At 34.5% G+C, this 17,209-nt stretch overlaps 1 pseudogene; it reads right to left on the bottom strand.

The window, feature by feature from the left end:
• Window positions 1-10,160: 10,160 nt before the first annotated feature.
• LOC116631931 lies at window positions 10,161-10,548 on the bottom strand (annotated as a pseudogene).
• Window positions 10,549-17,209: the final 6,661 nt, after the last annotated feature.

Genomic DNA, 17,209 nt, shown 5'->3' with positions numbered 1-17,209 from the left:
AAACAGGATATTCTAACAAATTGGATGTGGGATGTTGGCTGGGTAGCTAAATGACAGAGAGTGGGGGGAATATCAAGGATGCCCAGGTTTTTGGATGGATACATGGAGTTTCAGGTTTGAGAGGGAAGATTAGATACTTGGTTTTGTATTTGTCAAGTCAGGGATGTCTACTACGTATCAAGTAAAATTGTTAATAGTTAGATATATTGATCTCAAGTTCAAAAAGAACTCTAGGCCTGAGGTATAAATGTTGGAGTCACAAGACTGGAGAAATAAACCCTGGAAGTGAGTGTGGATAAAAAAGAAAGTAGATCTGAGTACTATATTGTGGGGTACTCCAATCTTAAGAAGAACAGAATCTGTGTGTTTGTAGGGAGGTGACAGGATCCCCTTCATAGCTGTTTGTTTATATATTGCTTGCTTAACACTCCCACTGAAGTGACAGAGAGGTTTCTTGTCTGTCTAGAATATTCTTGGCACAGAATAGTTGCTCAATAAATATTTGTTAAATAAACAACAGCCAAATAAATGAGAATGTTACCGATTTATGAAAACAATTTTGATGTTTTTCATGCAGAATTGAAAGCTGAATCCATATCTATTTGAGATCTCATATTGAGAAGCATAGACCTCCCTTACTGGCACCAGACTGACTGCTTAGGCATTAAGTCCTGGTCTTGGTATTTGACTTATTTCCCCCTTACCAGATAATATAGGTTGACTTTTTTTTTTTTTATAGTTTTGCTGAAAGCAAAAATAAAACTCTCAACCATTTGTCACCTAAAAAGGTGACCCACATACATATATTCTTCAGACTGGCCAAAGGTAGACTCCAAGTTATAATCCTGTGAATTGGCCTACTCAGTCATTCTCTCTTGTCTCTGTACTATTATCATGGTACAGGTTAGGTATTTGACCCAATGAAGCAAAATGAGAGACTGATTCCTGGTTGGTGAGGTCACATACAGATTTAGTTTTTGAACTGCTGATTCTAACCAGTTTCTTTATGAGGACAATTTTAATAATTTCCACAGAACTGAAAGATTCCCCTCCCCACCCCACCCCCCTTGGCCCTTATAGTCATTGGCAAGGGAGTTACAAGAGTAAAAGATGTCAAGTTCTTGACTAGACTTCAGGCTACAGTGAATGCCTAGATTTTGTGGTACCATCATGATTCTGTCAGTCTCATAGTGGGAGATGACAAAAATTTTCTGCTAAAGGCACTTCCTAATTAGTTCTTATAAGTTGGGAATCAGTTTCTCTGTTTATTGGGATGGTAGGCCAACCTGTGGATGCAGACTGGCAATGCCATGCTGGTGTGTCTGTGTGCTTTACAAATATATATCTGTGTGACATGTAGGGCACAGGCCTATGAGTGCAGATTTGTGTCAAGGAAGATATTCTTTCTGTCTTTCCTGTTTGGTTTTATTCTATAATTTGTGTTTTTCTAAGTTCATTTTACTAGGATCACAAGCCATTTCTTCATAATTAGGTGGTTGGCAAAGAATAGAGAGACCTACCTAATGAAAAATTATCTTTTATTAGAAAAGCAATATATGTTCATTTAAATGTTTTATTTATTTATTTATAAAGATTTTATTTATTTATTTGACAGAAAGAGACACAGTGAGAGAGGGAACACAAGCAGGGGCGTGGGAGAGGGAGAAGCAAGCTTCCTGTTGAGCAGGGAGCCCGATGCTGGGCTCGATCCCAGGACCCTGGGATCATGACCTGAGCTGAAGACAGACACTTAACAACTGAGCTACCCAGGTGCCCCCACTTAAATGTTTTAAATAGTACACGAAGTGTACAAATTTGAAATTGTTGCACTGTTCACAGCTTGGATACTACCCTTCTAGACTTTATTTATTTATATATAAATGTTTATATGCATATACTTAAAAAACATAAATGCAATGTAACTATGAATATCATTTGCTTCTTGTGTTTTTTCACTTAACAAAAGTTCAAGGCACTGGGGTGCGTGGGTGGCTTCAGTTGAATATCTGCCTTCTGCTAAGGTCATGATCTCAGGGTCCTGGGATCCACATGCATATGACTCTCTGCTAAGCAGGGAGTCTGCTTCTCCCTCTCCTCCTGTGCACGCACTCCCTCTCTCTCTCAAATAAATAAATAAAATATTAAAAAACAAAAAGACAAAAAAACTCCAAAACTACAAGGCATTGTTCTATGCCTGTATATGTGAATTAGACACATTCTTTTCAATAGCTATCTAATATCCCCATTATACAAATAATTATTTACTAAGTCCCACATTTTTAGGTATTTAGGTTATTTCTGTTATTTTAAAAATTACAAATAATATTTTAATAAACATCTTTGTATTTACACATTTGCACACATGTACAAGTATGTTTGAACAATGAATTCCTAAGTTAGATTATTTGATGTTTTGATGGAAGAGTATAAAGCACAGAAAATGAGATTTAATTGAAATTTATTGTGGAAAATATCATCCTGAGGCACTGAGTGTAACATGCAGTGGGTATTTTTGCCTGCCTTTTCCTCACCTTTTGCTATCTTATATGGCAGGACCTTAGGGCGTTTACTTTCCAGAGCTCTGCTTTCATAGTAGTAGCTGGCTTTAAATATACTCATGGTTTTTTGTTTGTTTGTTTTTCTTTTCTTTTCTTTTTTTTGGTCTAGAAAGCCATGAACGTATACATTGACCTCTGTTGTCCTAGATTGAGGGCCATGTGTTTATGCTCTGTTACATATCTCAGGCATTACCTGTCTTATTTATTGTTGTATTCCCAACATGTGTCTAGCAAAGTATAGGCGGTCGCTGAATATCTGTTACTCAATCGAAAGATATAGCAAAACTGGAAAATTTCCGTATGTTGTATCTAAATATTTTGTTCACAGTGAAACAAGAATTCTAGAGGCAAGAGAAGTCTAAGTTTTTCCTAGCTAAGATATAGAGCAAGAAGAAAATTTAATAAATACCTAAGGACTTAATTAACAATAGAACAATGCTATTTATATGCATTATTGGTATATGATACTTCCTCTTTAGCTGACTTGATTCCAGCTTGAACTTTCAAACCAGTAAAGATTCGCTTTAAAGTCTGTGGTCCCATTATGTCTTGTGGTCACCTGTATCCCAAGGCTGCTTATCTTGTCTATGAGAATAGTGCCCGTTGAGTTACATATGGATGGACTGGGTAGAGATGATGAACATTTTGCTACAGTTATTCTATTTCTTGTGTCACTGTACAATGCTGATAGCTGTGGTTATCAGCCATGATAGCAGGAGCCAAAACTCTTTTTTGCACCACTTACTTTAGATATTTCTGCCAAAAGTTGGCAGATAAAAATGTGGTTCAAGCATCATCACTTTTCTTTCTAAATGATGGCAACAAACAAACAAACACCCTTCTTACCCTCCAGAGATATGGAGAAGTTAGTATCCCCTTGTATTTGTTCTTCTTTTACCTATTCCCATTTAGGCACTCATGATAGTGTAAAAACTCTTTTCTATTCCTTTAACTTGTGCTAAAGCTGTGAGTAGTGGTTGTCATTGATAGCAATGAATTGTAAGCTTTTTGAGCATATGTTAAGTATACTTGGTATCGCAACACCTTTTTTTAAACAGAGGTGGGCTATTTCTTACTTTATATCTCTTCATGTCTGTGGGGAAATTATGTCTGGAGGCCATTTTAGAAATTTGCTTTAAACTGCATACGATCATTTCCATATAGTTTTTAACCATTTCATAAAATTTGGAATTGTAATATTCAAATATAATGATATAATTTTTCTCATCCCCACCTACACCATTAATCAATACAAAGTACACTAATTCTACCAGTTCTTTGGTATAAAAATTTTACACTTCTAAATTTTGAATTGTTATTTACACTTTGTTAGTATCCAGTAGAGAAAATGGAAAGTAGTTTATGTGTAGGTATAAAATAATGTTGCAGCATAAAATCTCACTGGGTGCTTCAATTATTTGTTTCTTTGCTTCTGTAAACCAAAGGTTAGCTTTAGCCCTAAAGGTTTAGCCCTTGTGTCCCTAAAATCTGCTTAAAACCTTTTCACAAACCTAGAGTCTCTTTACCAGTTAAAAAGTAGATTGTATATTTACAGCCTTTAGGGTCTCAGGAAATGATTCAAACTGCTCTTGGAAGTGATGCAGTGAGAAAGAAAATTCCCATAACGATTCTGGCATTAGATTTCTGACAGACTTTAGTTTACAGAAGGAATTGCAGATATGATTAAACAATTTCAAACGTTCTCAGACCCACAACCCATTGGGTAGATTTCAGAGCCAGTTATCATGTTGTCAAATATTTTAAAATCAAGGGAGAAATGGTGAAGCCATTCGACATTCTCTAGAGTTTGGATTAGCCATTAGTTTATCCATTAACAAACATTTCTTGAGCGTCTTTGATGTGTCAAGCATTATTCCAGAGGCTTGGGATACATGAGTGAACAAAGTAGACAAAAGCCCTTTCCTTCATAAAGTGTTTAGGCATCATATACCTTTATTTACACAAAATAGGCAAGTAATAAAATATGTTGGAAGTTGTTAAGTGCTTTGTGAAGAAAGGGAAAGTAGAGCAGGTTAAAGGGGGATGGAAATGCTGAGATGGGGGGAGGGATGATGGATAAAGAGGGCACTGCAATTTGGAATAGTGTGATCAGAACTGGGCTTATTACATTTGAGCAAAGGCTTGAAGGAAGTGAAAGAGGTAGCTGTACAGATTAGGGGCAGAACATTCTAACCACTAAGACAGTTCATGCAAAGGCACTGAAATGGGAGTTCTGGCATATCCAAGAAGCCAATGTGGCTGGAGTAGAGCGAGTGAGAGGAGAAGTTACTAAAATCGTGTTCAAAGTGGAAACAGATGAATGGGCCACTACAGGGACTTTGTCTTTTCCTGGGCATGAGATCAGGGACCATGACAAGGTTTTGAGCAAAGGAGTGACATGAGTATGTGTCCCTGGAGCTGCTGTTCTGAGAATAGACAGCAGGGGCTAGAATGCCATTCTAGTCAGGAATTAAGAACAGGGAAGAGCCAGGGAGAGCTGTTAGTGGCTTGGTCCAGGGCAGTAACAGTGACAGTGTGCCAAGTAGTTGAATTCTGGATATATCTTGAAAGTAGCATCTACTGAATTTCTTGATAGATGAGATAGGGGAGAGATGTGGTAGTAGGCTCTTGTGAGGCAGTATGAGCCAACTTGAGCTCACTGTGTCTGAGCTATGCAAATTAGAACTAATATTTACGATATTAAGGGGACCTCCTGAGTCTTAAGGCAGACTTAGACATATGGGCACTAAACTGTATGTCTGTATATGCTTAGACCATGGACAGTAATTCAGCTATTACAGTTTGTTTGACTGGGATTTCTTTTAAGGTGAATGTGGTCTTGATAGGAAATTTACTATAGGATAATCCAGGAGACAGAGCCACTTTTTTTTTCATTTTCTTTCTTTCTTTCTTTTTTGTTTATTTGGAATAAATATCACATTTTACTTTAAGTTGGATACTTACTGACTGAGAACAACCTTTGGTGACTTTGATTTTTGCTTCTAAGACATTTTGGTCTAAACCAATGCCCTTGAAATCTGTATATCCTCTTTAATTTTAATCCATTGAAATACTTGTTTAGCAAGTTCATTTTAGAGTCCAATTAATAGTGTCTTGTGGTTTTATAATATGAAGTCTGGTTGCTTGACTTTATGAAAAATGCTGATATATTTAACTTAACAGAAGGTGTTTTATTATAAGTAGTGGTAGTGATGCTTTTCAGCAACTGTGCTGTGTTAAATCCTATCTTGAATATTAAGTATTTAGTCCACGTATTGCAGCAATATACCCTGGTCCTGTAATCCTTTGCAGACAAATTGGGTGAAATGAATGTAGTACAAATCTGACCAGCCCTGGGGGTATTAATTATATTACACAATGAACTCAAGCTCAGATATGCATTTCCAAATTGCCCTTTTCATGGAAAGTGATTACTCAAGATTGGTAATCATATGAAATGCTGTAGTTCATTTGATTTGTTATATTATGAAAACTGATAAAAGAAAATAAGAAAATGGATTTTTGTTTTCCATGTTTCACGAGACATAACATAACACATTACTATCATTGAACTTTAAACCTTATTTTTATATGATTTAAAACTCTATTTACTAGTTTTAAAATTTTTTTAATTGGAGTTAAAGTCAGCATATAGTTAAATGCATGGATATTAACTTTATAGTTCAATAAACTTTGACAATTGTAGGAACCCAAATAACCATCACCCGACCACAGATCAGCACTGTCCAATAGAACTTTCTGTGGATGGTGATAATGTCCTATATCTGTGTTGCCAATGTAGTAGCCACTACTCACATGTGATTTTTGAGCATTTGAGATGTGGCTAGTCTGACTCAGGAACTGAATTTTTAATTTAATTTAATTTTAAGTATTTTAAATTTAATTCGTATGACCATAGGTACTAGTGGTTACAGTATGGGACAGTAGGGCCCTAGATAGTTCTCAACTGGGACTGTAGGAGAGAATTAAACCCTAAAGCTGATGGCATATACTATTTCTAATGAATTAACTTACCACTTGTGCATCTAGGTTGGTATTGTGCATCTCCTAATATTAGGAGAATTAGAACAATAGTCACTCAGATCATTTCTGTAAGACTTAATTCTTTCACAGCGCTCAGTTGAGAAAGACTGTCCTAGAAAGTTTCCCCATTTCCTTTTCCAGTCAATACCAGCCCCTAATTACAACCATAATTCTTTTATTTATCTCCATTAACTATTTTTGCCTATTTACAGACTTCATATAAATGGAAATATACAATGCATTTGCTTTTGTGACAGTCTTCTGTCATTCAATATAATGTTGTAAGTATCAATAGTATATTCCTCCTTATATTGCTACATATCATGTAATATATCCATAATGTCAACATAGCAAAATTTATTTATCCATTCTCCAGATGTGCCCATTTCATTTTTGTCAAATTCATTGTCATAAAATTTTTCATAGCATCTTCTTATTATCCTTTTAAAGTCTGTATTATCTATAATGATGTCTTTTGTTTCATTTTTTGATGTTGGTAATATACTTAATTGGTCTTGCTAGGACATTATCAATTTATTAAAGAAAAAACTTTGGTGTTCTTGATTTTCTCTATCTTTTTATATTTTACTTATTTCTGCTTTTATCTTTGTTATTCCTTCCTTTTGTTTACATTTAAAGTAAAATCCATTAAAACTAACTACTACTTTCTCCTACCCTTTCATTTACTATATAAATTCTTAGCTATGCTTTGAAATACCAATTCTTTCCATTTTTTTAATTGGTTCTTCAGATATTCATCAAACATTTGGCTACTCCATGGAAGGTACTAGGATAAGCAACAGTGAACAAGATAGACATAATCTTTGCCCTTTTGCATTCATAATTTTGTTGAGCAGGTGGAAATCAGAAAAGAAATTGCAAGGATGGTAGGTACCATGATGGAGAATTGCAGAAAAATCTGGGAGTTTACAACAGGGGACTTACATAGATTGGGAAAATCATCCTGAGGTAATGCAGCTTGAGATGAGCATGGCTAGGAGTTAGCTAAATGAAAGAGGAGGAGATAGGAGAGCACTACAGGCAGGAGGAACAGATGTACAAGACACTGGAGTGAGAAGGAGCATGGATGAGGAGTTAAGGAAGGCCAATATGGATGGAGTGTGGAAATGAGAAGGAGTGCAGCTTGGGATGAAGCTTGAGAAAGAGATGGGGCAAGATCACATGGTCTTACAGGCCATGTGGATAATTTTAGATTTATCTTAACTAAGGGTAATGGGAAATCACTGAAAACTTCTAAGCTGAGGAAACACATCTGGTTTGCATTTCACAAATCTCGTTCTGGTTACTGTGGATGTATGTTGAATGTAGACAGAAGGCAAATATTTATGAATAAAGGCTAAATGGGAAGCAATTGCAGGTGAGACATATTGTGATATGCATCAGAGTATATTCAGAATTCCTTGTGCCCCAGTAACTAGTTCCTGTTAAAATGGAACTCAAAGTGATGTAATATTATGATTTTTATAAAAGGCTTCCTTTGAGTTGACACTCTTTTTGAGCCAGATATACTAGGCAGTCTATTTCTTTCATCTTATAAATGTTGAATATAAAGTGCTCAAATTTGAGAATAACACTTTTATTCCATATTGTGACAAGTCAGACTGGGGTGACTGCAGAATGTAGGTCACCTATAAAATTTAACTTCCTAAGAAGACTTCTGAAATACAAAGTAAAAGAAAAATTCTGTTCTGTGTTGACAATCTCACTGAATTGCATAATTTTTCTGACAGCTTCACTTTTACATGGAATTTTTGAACATTTAAAATTGAAATGGAAAGTTTGTTGATCTCTCAAATCTTTAATAGTTTTTTCAAATAAGTTTTGAATGTGAGTTTAAGCATTAACTTATTTTTTTAAATTGACAAAATTCAATATTTATATCAGCACAAAATTCAGTTATTCATGCATATACCTTAGGTGTTGTATCTATTTCTTTCTTTCTCTCTCTCTCTCTGTCATCATCTGTTTATCTATATGCCATCTATTTTAAAAAATTGTCATAAAGTTTGTCCCTAATGTTTATTTAATAATTATGCTGGGAAGAAATAAGATTTCAGCAATATATTTACATTTTAAAAGTTGTTTTTAATTTTTTGTAACTTACTTTAACAATTTTTTAACTTTTTTTTTAAACAGAAAACCTATGAATACCATTTAAATGACTTTTTTCCTTTTTGATTTGAATGGGGGAATATCTAGCTCATCTTTATTTAGGACAAAATGGAAGTTAAGTAGATTAATTTCTCAGTGAGATTTATCATCTTCAATAGATTAAAGCACAAAATAAGTGGTCAATTTGGTCTAAGAATAAGCCAGTTAGCAGATTTTAATATTGTCAAGCTATCATTGACTACTCAGATTTTAAAAGATGAATAGCCTTATGATCTTTCCATTTTCTAGAGATTTTTAAAAATACATTTTAAAAGCTAGATATATTTTTAAAAGATCATGCCTACAATAAGTAAATTATGTAGAGATAGAACATCAAGAAAAAGTTGATGAACAAAAAGGCACATTCTAAGAGTTCAGGAGTAGAAAGAACAGAAGAGTTCTTTTTGGTTTGGTTTTAGTATAGGAAAAAAGGGAAATAGGTGTATTAAAATTATTTTCATAAGTCAGAGGAAGACAAATACCATATGATTTCACTCATATGTGGAATTTAAGAAACAAAACAGATGAACATAGGGGAAAGGAAAAAAATAGAGAGGGAAGCAAACCATGAGAGACTTTTAACTATAAAGAACAAACTGAGGGTTGCTAGAGGGGAGGTGGGCTGGGGGATGGGCTAAATGGGTGATGGGTATTAAGGAGGGCATTTGTGTTGAGCACTGTGTGCTATATGAAAGTAATGAATCACTAAATTTTACTCCTGAAACCAGTATTACACTACATATTAACTAACTAGAATTTAAATAAAAATTGAAGTCCAAAAAATTAGTAAAATCAATCTTCTCTCTCCATTATATATAAGAAATAATTGTTTATGGCAATATCTTTAAGTTGGTTTCTACCCTTTATGATTTTATAAACTTAATTTACTTTGTGTGGCATTCATCTAGCAAAGGTACATAAATATAAACATCAAAGTTTGACCTATTATGTGTATAGTCATACACCTGTTTGTGTCCTAAAAATATAAGGTTATATACCTGGGTTATTTTTTTAACTATACACAATCATGGAAACTAAACAGGAATTAATCAACACATTTCATAAAGGCCTGATACCTGGTAAACCTTGCCTTTGGCTATGCCAGTGAATCAATAACTATGGGTAAAGACTATAAATTCTATTGCCATCTAAGTACCATCTGATGGACTTTTTTCTAAGTGATACAACTGCATTTTCCCAGCAATTCACTTGAACAACAAAAGTAATTTTTAAAGAATTAAATAGTAAAAAATATTATGCAATTTAAAAAAAATAAATAAAATTATTTTTCAGGGGACGGTTTCCATCAGTTGAAGCAGTTAACATTGGCTTCCTTCTCCCTGGTCCCAAAGCAGTCTTTTCTTTCATTGGCTTCTGAGAATGTGTTTAGTCTTGGACTGTGTAGAGGTGATACATTCAGGCTACCACCAGTGCTGAGATGGCTGGGATCACCCAGGTGGTCCACCACCTGGAATTAGAAATAAGTAGTAATGAGAGTTTCCGAGTCTTAGTTATCTTTGATCTGTCATCTGGATGAGTGACGTATGTTTTGGACATTTCTCAAGCATCTGTAAAGTGCCCAGCATCCTCAAAGTTTTCAGTAGCATCCAGTTTGTTCCCTTAAGACTTCTTCCCTACGAGGATGCTCCTCCGAAATCGTGGTCACATCGTACACCTTGTGGTACAGGATCAGCCAAGTGCTTTTGCTGTGGTTGTGCTTCTGGATCTTTTCCAGGGTGTAGTACTTGACGGTCTGGTCCAACTGCCCAGCCATTTTGGAACGCAGCAAACCTCAGGCAGGGCAGACACCAGCTGAGCCTGGTGCAGCAGAGTGTGCATCTCATCTAGTTGGGCCCTGGACATTCCCGGCACCGTGGCCCCACACCCAGAGCCTCATTTTCTAGAGATTTTGCAGGTATTTTTAAAGAACAATTCAGAATACCAGAATATTGACAAGTTTCATTTCAGAAGAATTTTTTGAAGATCAAATATTAAGATATCAGTTGAAAATTATTTTATATTGCTTTCTAACATATTAAAGTTAACAATTAGTTTGCTTAATTATTAGTGATACATATAACATTTATTTTTGGCATATACTTTGGATTTTGCATAATCCTTAGTACAGAAACAAGCTACATCTTCTTTCTGTGACTATAATGTAGAACTGCATTCCTGGAGTGTTTGATTTTATTGATAATTTCTAGTTCAGTATTTCCTAAATGTCATTCTACCACAATACATTTTCACTAGTTCATAATACAGTGAGAAAAATAAGGATAATGTATATTTTGCATAAAACTGAATGTGTTTGATTTAAGAATTATCCTTTATTTTGAGATTATGCCCTTATTGTTATGAATTTCCATAGTCCTGTTATTTAGAAATTATGGTAATAATAAATGGTGGTTGGCATTGATTTATAAGATATACTTATTTGGCCAAATAAAATGTCTGCAACACTTGGTCAGACCTATAAATATTTAATTTTGGAATTTCACCAGTCCTTCAAACTTAGAGGATTAAGAACTACTCATTTAATTACTACATAGTTCTTCAAAATCCTAAGCAAAGGAAAAAAATTCTAAAAAGCTCACAGGAAATCTGTGTTCACATAGTGATAAAAACTTAATCTGTTTTGAAAATAAATATTCAATTCTGATTCTAGTAATTATGGATCCTTATTTTTATCTGTAAGTATCCTAAGGTAGAGTTGGTCCTCTGTACTGATGTAGCTTTTAAATAATTAATTAATTAATTAATTAATTTTTAGATTTTATTTATTTGAGAGAGAGAGAGTGAGAGAGAGAGTGCACGGGGCGGGGGTCAGAGGGAGAAACAGACTCCCGGCTGAGTGGGGAGCCCAATGAGCTCCATCCCAGGACCCTGGGATCATGACCCGAGCTGAAGGCAGAAGCCTAGCCTAACCAACTGAGCCACCCAGGCACCCCCTGATGTAGCTTTTGATCAGACTTCTGGATTTCATTTATATGGATCAACTTTGTTTTGAAATTTAGGTGCAGTTAATTGAACTAACCGCATTTTTCAGTCCATGACTTATTTTTCTCATTGGTCCATACAAAGCTTCCTTTCTTTCCTTCTTTCTCTTTTTTCTCTCATACCTCACTTTCATTTTCCCCTCTTTGAAAACTAAATATTTTTAATCTATGTATTTAAATTTGAATATGTTCCTCCAAAAGCATATTGTTTATATTAATATATTCTTAATTAATATAAGTAGTATCTTATCTTTTTCATTTTATTTCTTTTAAAACTGAGTCCTCCTTTTTGACATTGTTCATGTTGTTACTTGTACATCTAATGTAGCTTCTAACTGCTGCATAAAATTCCATAGTCTATGTCAAGAACTCAGAAGGATTTCTTAAACTTAAAAACCAGGAATGATAACATTACCTGAAATTAAATATTCTGTTCAATTAAGGACTCCTTGGACAACAATCACTAACTGGAAGTAGAAAGCTACTTGCAAAATCCAATAATAACTGGGGTTTAATATTTAAAATATGCAAGTGACTCTTGCAAATCAACTAGAAAAATACACCCCAGGAGAAAGGTAAAAATAGATTAACACAAAATTTAAAGAAGAGCAAACTTAGAAAATTAAGAGGCCTGGGATAAGATGGTCAAAATAATGAGTAATATAAGAAATGCTCATTAAAGCAACATTTAGCTATGACTTTAAATCACTAGACTAGCAGACATTAGAAAGATGGATAGTAGCAACTGAGACATGAAGGTATAAGAACTCTATTGCATTCCTGGTGTTAGTGGAGAACAACGTAGCATGACTTATTTAGAAGAAGTGTAAGTGTAAACCCATCATTCTACTTCTGAGTATATATCTAAGAGGAATTAAGGGGGCATACATGGGGATTTTCTTTGTAGAAATGTTCATGGAGGTGAGCTGGAAGCACCCTGGATGTCTGTTATCTGGGCAGGGGTAGAGAAACCTGGGGCAGTGGGTATGTAAAATGTGGAGCATATGGGTGTTCAAATGCCAGCCATCAAAAAGGAGTTCTATGGTGGCGCCTGGGTGGCTCAGTCGTTAAGCATCTGCCTTTGGCTCAGGTCATGATCCCAGGGTCCTGGGATCGAGCCCCGCATCGGGCTCCCTGGTCTGCGGGAGGCCTGCTTATCCCTCTCCCACTCCCCCTGCTTGTGTTCTCTCTCTCGCTGTGTATCTCTATCTGTCAAATAAATAAAATCTTTAAAAAAAAAAAAAAAAAAGGAGTTCTATGATATTTAAAATAGTTTGTATTTTTCTGATTTTAAATTTGAAGTCCCTTAATGTGCTCATGGACCACTTAAGAAAATAAAAGTGCTATATGTGGGATTTAAACAAACCAACAAGTACAAAAACCAAGCTCATAGGTACAGAGGAGAGATTGGTGGCTGCCAGAGGCAGGAGGGTGGGTGGAGGGTGAGTGAAGTACATAAAGGATGTCAAAAATTATGAAATTCCAGTTTGAAAAAAATAAGTCATGAGGATATAATGTACAACGTGGTGACTAGAGTTAATAATACTGTATTGTATATTTGAAAGTTGCTAAGAGAGTAGATTTTAGAAGTCCTTATAACATACGCCCCAATATTTTTTGTAACTATGTATGGTGATGGATGTCAACTAGACTTATTGTGGTGATCATTTCACAATATATACAGATATCAAATGATTATGTTGTACACCTGAAAGTAATAGAATGTTATATGTCAATTATACTTCAATTAAAAAAAAAGAAAGAAAATGAAAGTGCACTTTACCAAATTTTTAATGTCTGAAGACTGCAGAATAAGGACATGGTTAGGGACTCTTGTGATCTGCCCCATCTTCAAATACTTTCTAAATAAAAAAAAAAATACATGGAAGAATACTTAATAAAATCTAATAGTGTTAAAAAGATTATAACTAAAAATGCAGTCTCCTGCTATATCTCTTCTAATCATCAAAACAGCCTTCCCTGTTGGTACCACTTTCAACTTTTAGCTATTTTTAAATATTTACCTCCATATTTTTAAATTATGTACTCATACTATCCTCAATTTATGATTTTGAGATATTTATTTAAACTTGAATATGCGATTTCAGTTTTTCTTTTTCAGGCAACCTCATACTCCCCATATTTCATTCTTCCTCCCCATCCACCGTCCTGCTCCCCTGCCCTGCTATCCACCATGGTGCCTGGTGTCTCTGAATCTCTTGCCTCTCTGGTTCAATAGGTACAGAAAAGGCTGATTTCTCAGGATGGTCAGTGGTGGTGGTTACAGTTATTCACTTAGAGATATGGAGGTTATGGTAGGGGCCTCAATATTTAATTTTCCTTTTTAGACTTTCCACCAATCTTCCTGTTTTCAACTCAACTTGTTTAATTCTGTCACCTCTGAGTGTTGAACTATGAACGTCGTCATGGATCTGTGGAACAAACTTTCTTCCAATTATTATCTTTGGAAATCTCTGAGGTATAACAGCAACCATTTTGCTAAATGCATTACGGGTCTGTTTATTTCCTTCTTATATAGTATTTTGGGTTTGAAGATATCGCCCAGTTTTATTAAATATTGTACTTCTATTTCTATTTTTTTCTACTTGTGAGTTTTGGGAGATTATTTATTTATCAAACAATAGAACAGTTTATGTAGAAATTCTACATAGGATTTTTCAAGCATCAGTCTATAAGACTATAGAACCTTTTCTGGTCATAATTTTCTAGGACTAGGATTCCTTAGAGAGCACTTTGTATAAATGCTCTCATAGGGCATTATTATCTCACGCATACTTCCTTAGTTGCCCTTCACACCATGTCTGCACATTAAATGCTATTACTTTTCCAGTTTAACAGATGAAGAAACGGAGACTTAGAGGTTTAATCATCTGCCCAAGATCACAAAGCCTCTAAAGGGCAGCACTAACATTTGAACTTCTAGCTCCATAGCCCAGGCTTAGCCTTCTGTGCTAGCAAGAACAAGGATTATTGGTGACTTCTTGCAAAACCAGGGCTGGTGGGTGGATTCAATGAGCTACAAGATGTATATTATGTAGCTCTCAAAAAAAAAGTTAGCTTCCTCTACTTTCGTCTTTATTTTGCCATTTAACCTGGTATTTAATTTTTTTTAAACATGTGTATCTTATTTCCTTAAATAGGTAACCTTGTTTGAAGAGAAGTTTTTCACCCATTTTGTAGTCATTCTAAAACCAAATCCACTGCTTTTTAGCTGAATATAGAGTTTAGAACTCAATAATTACTTTTATAATAAGTATTTAGAGATTATCTTTTGATATTTAAGATGTTTCTATTAATATGGGTTATTATCCAGGTATTTTTATATGTTTAAAATATCAGTTTTGCAAAGCTTTTCTACATAGTCTCTATTTACTGGTTATTATTAGGGATAAAACAGGTTTGAGTATCATTGTGAAAATTCTGAAATAAATTAGATTTTACGAGACTTTCTCTGTAATTCTAAAATGTTAATTAAAATAATATTTTTTATAATTTGAAGTAAAGAAATAATAAAGTACACTTGGCTGGCCTCTTAAGTTTTGGGGCTGGGGTCATCATTGCCTCACAAAAGGCGCTTGATTATGGCTTAGTATTATAACAGACTTCTAGGTCCAGATTACATGCTGAGTCTCTAACTTAATTTCCATGGAGATTAAAAGTCCAGAGTGGGGAATACAGTCAATAATATTGTAATAACATTACAGTAATGTATAGAATTGTTGAATCAGTATGTTGTATGCCTGAAGCTGAAGAAACATTGTATGTTAATTATATTTCAGTTAAAAAATTCAATCCAGCATAGCATTCTTGGCCCTTCAAAATATGGTTCAGTGTGCCTTTTAAATTATATTTTTACATTTTTCCCTACTCGCTGCTATTATCTTGGCTCATTACTCTCCAAACATGTCCTCTGCTTTCTTTCTGGCTCTACTCATGTTGATCCTCTGTCTGCTGAAATCATGTGCATCTTTCCAGGTCTTTCTCAAATTTTATCTTCTCAGTGAGGACTTAATCCTTTCACCTATATTCTTGAATTCTTACAGTCCAGGTTGAATTGATATAGCAATTTTTATATCAATATTCCAATATTATTCTGTTATATATTATAGCAGTATTATTCTGTGATACATACTCTATTTCTTCCTCCCATCTCTCAATTTCCACCTATTCTCCTACTCCATGCTTCCAGACTCTTGAAGCAAGAGTTGAAAATAATAAATGAATCCTATTGGTCTTTGTATAATAATAATAATAATAATAGTAACTTTTATAATAATAAGAACAACAATAACAATGATACCTGAAATTGTTGAATGTTTACTAGAGGTAGATGCTATAGTTTGGCTTGCAGTATCATATCTCTTTATTCTATACAACTTACAATGACATAGGTATTTTTATCACATTTTATAGATGGGGAAACTCAGACTTAGAGAAGTTACTTGCTCCAAGACCACACAGCTAGTGAGTGGTGGGGCCAGGATTTCACTCCAAGCATTAGGATTCCAGAGCACATAATTTGAATCACACACAGTAATCTCTACAGCACTGTTGCCAATAGTAGAAACTCAATAATTTTTTTAAGTTGAATTTATATTTCCAAAGAAGCATACATTTACATATCAAAATTTGATGCAACATGGTTAGTCTATTTTACACATGTGCTTTCTTCAGAAACATGCATTGTAAAGGGTATTCGCAGTATATTACTTTTTATGGAATATTACTTTTATAAGAATGGATATAAGCACTCTGTAGTATAGAAGATTAGACAATATGGTTTGAAAAACATTGAAATCATTTGACTATCATACCACTTGAAGAAATGACTTTTCAAATCTAAGTTAATAACTTTTCCCATTATAAAGCATTGTTCTTAGAAATTATCCATGATGCATATTGTTATTGTTTATTACTGGCCGTTTTTTGACTCATCTTTTGCTGAATAATACAAGCTTATTTTCTTGCCTATTTACTCCAGGCCAGGGAGGGCAAATAGATTTTATCTCAAGGATCACCTGTGTTTGTTTAATTAATAGTAGCTACCTAGAACACTGAGTTAAGAAAGACTCTGAATCTTTGCCCAGGACTCACGTAAGAGTGAACTATGATCAGTTAGAAATATCTGATGTAAATGTAGGACTGGTACAAATACCACCATGCCTGCTGCACACTTGCCATTCCTGTTGTAGGCTGTTGTCTTTTAGTGCTCTATAGACATATGTTGGAGTGTAAATGAATTTTGGTATTAAGTAAAACATAACTGAATAAGGAAATGCTTGGAATACAACAGTGATTTGTTCTGAGCTAGGTATTTTGGAATAGGTCACTCTTTATATTAATTTATCATGTATGTAAGGTATAGATTTTTAGCATTATCTCTGCTAATGTCTTTGTCATCACGTATTATGACCT

The sequence above is a fragment of the Phoca vitulina genome, unplaced genomic scaffold (assembly GCF_004348235.1).
Source record: "Phoca vitulina isolate PV1807 unplaced genomic scaffold, GSC_HSeal_1.0 scaffold6, whole genome shotgun sequence".
Classification (NCBI taxonomy): domain Eukaryota; kingdom Metazoa; phylum Chordata; class Mammalia; order Carnivora; family Phocidae; genus Phoca; species Phoca vitulina.
The sequence above is the reverse complement of the archived record's forward strand: the minus strand, read 5'-3'. Positions and strand labels throughout refer to the sequence as shown.